Source organism: Carassius auratus, chromosome 32, assembly GCF_003368295.1.
Source record: "Carassius auratus strain Wakin chromosome 32, ASM336829v1, whole genome shotgun sequence".
NCBI lineage: Eukaryota > Metazoa > Chordata > Actinopteri > Cypriniformes > Cyprinidae > Carassius > Carassius auratus.
The window spans coordinates 25,625,153-25,633,567 of NC_039274.1; the positions used below are offsets into that span (position 1 = coordinate 25,625,153).

At 33.5% G+C, this 8,415-nt stretch overlaps 1 long non-coding RNA gene across 1 annotated transcript; it reads right to left on the reverse strand.

Annotated features, from left to right (window-relative positions):
* Positions 1 to 3,378: 3,378 nt before the first annotated feature.
* Positions 3,379 to 5,484, reverse strand: LOC113051932 (uncharacterized). The gene is made up of 3 exons (XR_003276966.1): positions 5,360 to 5,484; positions 4,787 to 5,243; positions 3,379 to 4,452 (listed from the first exon to the last, which is right to left on the reverse strand). It is a non-coding gene; the product is annotated as an uncharacterized LOC113051932 (long non-coding RNA).
* Positions 5,485 to 8,415: the final 2,931 nt, after the last annotated feature.

An 8,415-nucleotide genomic window follows, 5' to 3' on the forward strand; every position in this document is an offset into this window, starting at 1 on the left:
AAAAAAATTTAATTATAAACATTTGTTTTCTTAAAAAATAGATTAAAATTTTCCTCATTTCTAAATGATTTGTAAACATCTTGTGCTAAGCAGTTCAAAGAATTAATCTCTCTAAACCCCTCCTTTCTGTGAGCCCTCACTGATTGGCCAGATGCCGCAGTCCTTTGTGATTGGTCCAGAGCCTAGAGAGATTGCCTCTGGATTGGTCTACCACGTACAGTATGTGTTGGAGATGAAACGCTTATTGACATCAGGGCCGACCTGTGGCATAGGTGACATAGGCAGTTGCCTAGGGTGCAAAATGACTGTTTTTTTTTTTTTTTTTGTAAGTGTGTCCCTCAGTGTTTGGAATTACGGCGTTTAAAAGAACGGCGTTAGGTAACGACGTTATTTTTTCACTAACGGGGTAATCTAACTAATTACTTTTCCCGTCGTTACAACGCCGTTAACGTTACTAAACGTCAAATGCGGTGCGTTACTATGCATTGATTTAATAAACTATGTAATCCGAACGCATCCCTGCCGGCTCACACAGCGAGTGAGGAGGTGGGTTAAAAACGAGATAAGCGATTATGATTGGCTAAGGCAGAGTCATGTGTTTCATGGTAGCCAATCAGAGCCAGTGTTTTTACACACATGCCGACACACGCGCCAGCGCCAGCGGCGCCGAACACACACACACACACACACGCAACAGCTACACAGAGATTCGTTCTGCAGCAGCAGAAATGGCGAGTCAGGAGCAATCTAGAGATATAAGCGCTACTTCAAATTCATTGCGGTCAAAGGCAAGAACGTGCATGTAATGTGTACATGTAATGTGATACACCCGCATCTACAAAGTGGCCAAAAACACTTTTCTTACAAAGATAATACTTGTTGACGTGCAATAAATATTGAAAGTTATGTACGAACACCTGTCTGTTCTATTCATTTCAACTGACTTGAAAACTGCTAAAAAAAAAAAAAATCTTTGCCATATTGCAACTTTTTTTTTTTTTTTTTTTACAGTAACGCAAATAGTTACTTTCCCTGGTAAAGAGTTACTTTTAATATAGAGTAATTTAGTTACTAACTCAGTTACTTTTTGGAAAAAGTAGTGAGTATAACTAATTACTTTTTTAAAGTAACGTTCCCAACAGTGCTTGTGACCATCGTGCACTCCTACACCCATATATTATGCTAAATAATTTCTGACAGTAAATATAATATAAGTACTGATCGTTCATCAAACTTATCAAAATAATGTTTTAAAATCAAGATTTTACAACATGTCATATTGGACTAATTTACACACTTTCTGCATCATGACATAATTATAATACATCATCATAACACATCAATTATGCATGGCGCATGCAATTTGCATTTTTTGTGCTTTTAGAACATCTTAACTGGCAACACTGGCACCGTGGAACATGTTTGCTTGAGTTAACTGCTTATTTAGATTTGACTTTATTTTCTTTAAATAAATACATTTTATTGTTTTAATTTAATTTACATTACCGCTTGATTTTAATTCACCAAAAATTGTCTAAATGTCTTTTGAAAAAGACCATGACTAGGATTATAATCTAGCATTAAAAAAAAAAAAATCTTGCCTAGGGCCCCAACAGAACCTGAGCGGGCCCTGATTGCCATGATGGAATGACAGCCCTGTAGACTTGTCAAAACATAGAAAAGATGGTATCGATTGTACCTTCCAATTTGAGCCAGAGTCTGATAATGAAACAGTTGAACTGGTTGATCGAAAATAGACTGATTCACAGGCAAGACAGGAAGACGTTTCCCATTGGTATGTGTCAAGTATTAACAAGTTTGTAGTAATTATAAGATGTGATAAAACAAATTTACTCTCACAGTGTAGGATACAGCGTCTTCTCCACATGATGTTAACTACCCAAAAATGTCACTGTTTGTGGGTGGGCAAGTTTGTGACTTAGAATGTGGGCAGACATTATGCAAATGTTTTACTTTGTGAGGTAGAGACGTAACAGAATACGATTCGGATTCCTGAGGACTCTTTTTTTTTTTTTTTTTGACAGACAATAACTTTATTTATTATGCTCTTTTGGGTTCACAACTTTGCATATAGTTTATGTTCACATGCAGTTACATGACACATTGCATGAAAGGTAATATTTGAAAAGGCATAATAGAGGCACTTTAAGGTGATGAGTAGACTGAAGTTGGGCTCAGGTTGCTATGGTGTGGGATGTAACCCAGTGTTTTCCATACATTGATTTATTTGTGGCAACCCGCCACAATATCAAACCTGACCATCACAAATATATTTTCCAAAAGGCTTAGACTTCGTTGAATAAACATGAGCACTGCACGTTTCAAAATAAAAACAGGGTGTAAGTGTTTTTATATCACTGTATCTCTAACTAATTTTCGATGTCCTTTTTATTTAATCTTGCCTGTAATGCCTGATAAAGCAGCGTTTGTGAGCTCAGTGTTGCTGTGTGTACAGGCCGTAACCAAAACCTCTATTTCTGGATCACTGCTATACAAAGAGACGCTTGGCAGCCAGACAAGACATAGTTTTAACTTTCTAGCTAATGTAATTAAGTTTGTTTATGTTGTTGCCGTTGAAACCAAATTTAGACCCTTTTAGTGCTGATGTCACAATTTTGTCACAGAGTTAGCTGGAGGCAAAGCAAAGGGATAACTGGAGGAAAACAATACAAACCAGCACAGAATCAGCTACATAAGGAGCTAAAAATGTCATCTTTGAGTGTCAGAATTGATGGAGTACAGGCTCCAATTCGAAATTTTATCACATACCTGTTGGCCACCACTGAAGTCCACTATATGGAGAAAATTTCTAGAATGTTTTCCCCTGAACCCTTCATTTCTTAAAAGTATATTATCAGGAATTTTTTTTCTGGAATTAAACTAATCTTTTAATTACAAAGGAGTCATGCATTTTGATTTGTACCTGGTTCCTTGTAGATTTATGCTGCCTTAGTATGTTGACCATTCCAGGTTTGACTCACTGAGTTAGTACTGAACTAGTTAGTGAATTCCAATAAACCATAATAAGAGCCGTTTTGTTTGTGACTTTTCAACAAATCAATTGAATGATTCATTGAGTCACATAACAGATGGTCATTGAACGCTGCCTTTTGGAGGAAATTTAATTTGAAATATCTAGTAAACACATTCAAAAGACTTTTGGTCATCAGATACAAAAGACTCGATTGGGATTTGTCAAAATCCCCATCGCTATTTATAAATGTATTAAAATAGCAGATTGTCAGATAATTATTACTGTAAGTAGCCATATAAATATATAAATAAATATGCAACACTACAAATAAGATTAAAACTCTGGCATTGGTTAGTTTTTTTTTTTTTTTTGCAGAGAAAAATCCTTTGCATGTCAATTACCTCTAGTACAATCAGTAAATAAATTATTGCAATCACACTGTATCGGCATCTGCTGTCTTTTCACACTGACTCACAGAAGACTAGTCTATTTGACTTTACTGGAATGAAATGCAAGAATATAATCCACTCCTTTCAAATTCACTTCTCAGAGAATATCTATCACAAAACAAATAAAGATGCAAATGAATTTATTTATTTACATTTAGCTGATGCTTCTATCCAAAGTGATTTACAGTTGCTATATATGTTAGAGGTCGCACGCCTCTGGAGCAACTAAGGGTTGAGTGTCTTGCCTCAGGTACACATTGGTGTCTCACAGTGGATTCAAACCCGGATCTTTCATACCAAAGGCATGTGTCTTATCCACTGCGCCAACACCACCCAAATTGGTGGAGAATACCACCACCCAAACTTAAGGAGAATAATATTATAGTTTTAATTCATATATTTGCTTTTTAACTGGCTTGGAGTTAAATTTTCTGGAATAACCCAACAAGAGCCTACTCTTGAATTTAAATCTATCAGCCACATGGCATTCAAACTGCAGTCCACAGACACTGGTAGAGCTTGAGATTTTGCTTACTTAATGCTGTCTTTACACTACTAAGATGGCACAGATGCATTAAAAGCAATTAAATAAGACCTAGTTATGGAAATAAAACCATGTTGTGATTTATACGTCATTCAAGTGTGTACTCTCTGATTAAAATAATCCTTAAACTATTGATGAAAGAAAATACACAATACACAGTATTTTGCCATTTGAAGCAGAAAATCCCAAGAAAATGTATTATTATGTATTTAAAGAATGTACATTATAATTTTAACACAACACACCTTAACTCACCACTAAGAACACACAATCAGAATTTCACGTTTTGGTGACATATCATATGTTAACCAGTCTCCACAAAGAACAATCTTTTAATAATCTGTAAATCATTTTATTTCAGCATAGACAACATGAGTCTCCACGCCACTCATATTTCTCCCAGGTGACCTGTTCAACTTCTTTGCAAAACTTACTGGTGCACAGTGCAAGTCTATATCTTGATGCTGAAGGAAAAAAAATAATTATATATATATATATATATATATATATATATATATATATATATAGTGATGTCCAGCGGCCACAGATGTGCTGAACTCATTAAAAACGGGGTGTCTCTATAATTCATACTAATTTTTGACATATGCAACCGTCTATTTTTTTTTCTTTTCTTTCATGCTACAGTGGTTCTCTAATTTTGATCTCTGCGTTTTCCACAAAATAAAGGTTTTTGTTGCAATACCAGTATTTATGTATTATTCTCTAATTTTGATCTCTACTGTAAATTTATTTTTATTGTGATAAAATAAATGAATAAATAAATATATGAAAAAATACCTTTTGCAAGTAATTGTGCATCTCTTCATCAAGACCCTGAAAATGGGCATCTAAGAAAAACAAGAAAATCAATCATTATTACAATCCCAGGGCACTTGTTTTGTTAAGATCTAAATTTTAAAGGTTTATTGTATATTTTAGTGTGTATTTAAAGTTGTTAACATGCCCTTCTGCTTGTTTCTGTCCCTCAGTCTGAGTAAGACTATAATCACAAATACAGTGGGAAGGAAAAGAAAAAAGCCACTCAGAATCAGTGTCAGTGTATAATAGAGATGGCAGGATCTCAAAGATTCTTCAGCTGCCCCTGTTAAAACCATTCAGAAACAAAGAGAACAAGATCATTGCAAGCTAGAAATAAAAAATGCAATGAATGTGTGCCAAATTTTAGTGCTAAATTGTAATGTATGACACATACCACAATCCACAGTTGCAATATCCTCTTCAGAATGATTAGTCTCTTTAAAGATAAAATAGAATACAAAGTAATTAATGGTAACTGAATAGTAACAACACGGAATATGAAAATATTTGGAATTATAATAGATACTGAGGGAATGAAGTTTTAAAAATTACCATTTACTACCACTAACTGTGTTTTGTCGTGAAACATCATGTGGTTTGTCAAAAAGCTTCCACAGTAAAAAATTCCAGAGTCAGAGATGTCCACTTTTACAATCTTCAAGGAAGAAAATGTTCTGTTCACTGACATCTCTATGTGATTGAAAAATTTTACAGAAAAAAAAAATCACTGAAACATTTCTTAATAACTACTTTTCAATTCCACGAAGAAAAAAACAGGGTAACAATTATTTGTAACAACATAACGGTGAGTAAATTTTTGATTGAACAATCCCATTAAAACTCTGAGGGAATTGAATATGTAAGTACATAATCATTAGCTAAATATATTAAGATAAAAATTAAATGACAATGTAATGGCAAATTATTAATTTAAACAGATTTTATAGAACATTAACTTTATTATAGCATATAGTACAGTATAAGTATATAGTAGCTATACATATTAATGTATATTTATTCAATTCATGGCAAACACTGTCATTCTGTCATTGTCCCAAATTCTATAGCAAAAATTATAAAAGTATATTTACCTATTAAAAAGAGCATCAAAGTATGTTTCGAAGACAAATTCATGTTTACATTCCAGTCAAATCAGCTCAACTGAGAAGAATTAAATTCAGCTTTATTTATTTGAAGTGGGTGTGGCTTTTACACTGTACATGCGCCCATCTGCATTAAAGCAGACTATAATATGTACTGTACAGAACTAGAGTGTCATCTAAAGTTGAAATTGTAATGTTAAAAAGTAATACAATTATGTTAATAAACTTACTTCTTATATATCTTGATTTTTTCCCCTTTCATAAAACTTCTGATCTAGATAGTTAAATAGTTGTCCATTATTTTGAATCTTCTAAAATCAGTCCAATAATGTATGATGTAAGACAAATTTAATTTGTTATTCATTGCATATTCCATTCAAATGTAGAAGTGTAATGGCACATTGCTGCTGGGGCGACAACAACAAAACTAACGTTTTATCTTTTATTTTTTATTGTGCATATAAACAGGAAATTCATAATGAGGAGTGCAATACCTGTAAGAAAAATATATATGTGTAGGTACCAGCTAAATAACAAAATTGTGCACAGTAAGTGAAATCTGTGAATAAATTATGTTTTAGAGGATCATTAAATAAGTTGTAATTAGCGTATTAACCTTTTTTTTAATTTATTTATTTTTAATTTTTTTTATTAGATGCATTTAAGGTGAGCATGGCGAGTGTAGACCAACCACCCCTCAAACCGCACGACTGTGTTTGAGCAAAAGCAGCCTTTTGTCAAATAAAGTGTCAGGGGTTAGAAACAAAGAATCATTTCCTGTAGGGAGTGACAGGAAATAGCAGTTCAGTGCAGAATGAGTCCTGGTGAGGTGAACTTCAGCAGACCAACACACAAAGATTGAGCTTTAGTTCAGTTTTTAGATTAGCAATAGTTACATTTTTTTTGTCTACCATTACATTAGTGATAACTGTTATATGCGGTTGGTCTACACTGCACAAAAATGTAAATTTCCACCTTTATTTGTATACGCTTCATACAATACTGATTGTGTCAAAGCAGTTTTACAGGGTCAAACAGGGAAATAGTTAGTCAATAATGCAAGAGGTCAATAACAAAGAATAATTTTTCAGCTAAATTCAGTTCTATGATGAATCAGTGATGCCATCATCCAGTGCAGCTCTCTCGAATAGTGTCTGTGCAATCAGTCAAGCATCCGTAACTAAGCAAGACAAAGGTGACAGTAGCAAGAAAACATAACTACATCGGTGACAGAAATGGAGAAAGTAAAAATTGGGTGTAACCAGGTTCAATCAATAGGCTACTGGTCCTCTGGCCAGAAAGGTTACAACACAGGCCAGTTGAGCAGAAAAACAAAATGTTGTTTATTTAAGTAGGCCTATGTATGTTGTGTCCTCTCTCAAAAATAAAAGATGTAAAGTATGACTTCACAACATGTAAACCATCGAAACATTGTTTTGTGACACATTTATTTCCAAACACTTTTATTTTTTTATTTTTTTTTGTCACAACTCAAAAATCAAGCAGTTTTATCAACCAGTACAAAATTACTTTTTCTCTGTTGTCTGATGTTGGTAAAAGCAGCAGCATGACACCTTATACACTTGTGGTTTTGGACTATGAGCCCTGCCAAAAAAGAAAGAAAGAAAGAAAAAAAAACAACAACGGCCAAACTGCAGTCACCCACTAAGATCAAAAATGGAAAGAATGAGATACCTCGCACCTCTGTGGTTGAAACTTTCCACTGAGCCTCTTATGATTGTATGATTAAAGCGTGAGAGTGGCTGACTAAACTGCAACTCAAGTGATTTTTGACCTTCTCATGTTTTAGGCTAATGGCATTATAATAGGCCTACAGTGTGGTGTAACAATTTCACTCTCTTACAACCGCTATTGTATATATATCTATCTATCTATATATCTATCTATATATCTATATATATATATATCTATATCTATATCTATATCTATATATATATATATATATATATATATATATATATATATATATATATATAGAATATATAATATATATAAACTTGTTATCATTTATAAATCAGGTTATTATTAATGAATTATTCTAATCAAAGACAGGTGGATGTGTTCTGTTGAAACACACCTTGACATAAGTATGATTTCAGCACCATGGACAGAGACACACATTTTTGGGTTACATTTCACGCTTTATAGTTATAGTTTTTTTTTTTTTTTTTTTTTTTTACAGGAATAGTTCACCTCAACAAAATTTGCACCACAATGTCTCAACACTCATATTCAAATGCAAATTTTCAGTTTCACCCAGCAGATTTGGTTAATTTGCACTTTGTGTCCTACAAAGCACATGAAAGCTCCCAGAGCACATAAATAAGTAGTAAAGTTATGGAGTGGAGGATTTGACTTAACTAATTTTTCTTTTATTTTCAGAAAGCACATGGCTATGATGTCAAACTGATACTTTTTTATCTTGTCTGCCATACTTTTGTGTCCCAATGGCACATGCAAAAGTTTGAGGGGTTAATTATTTTT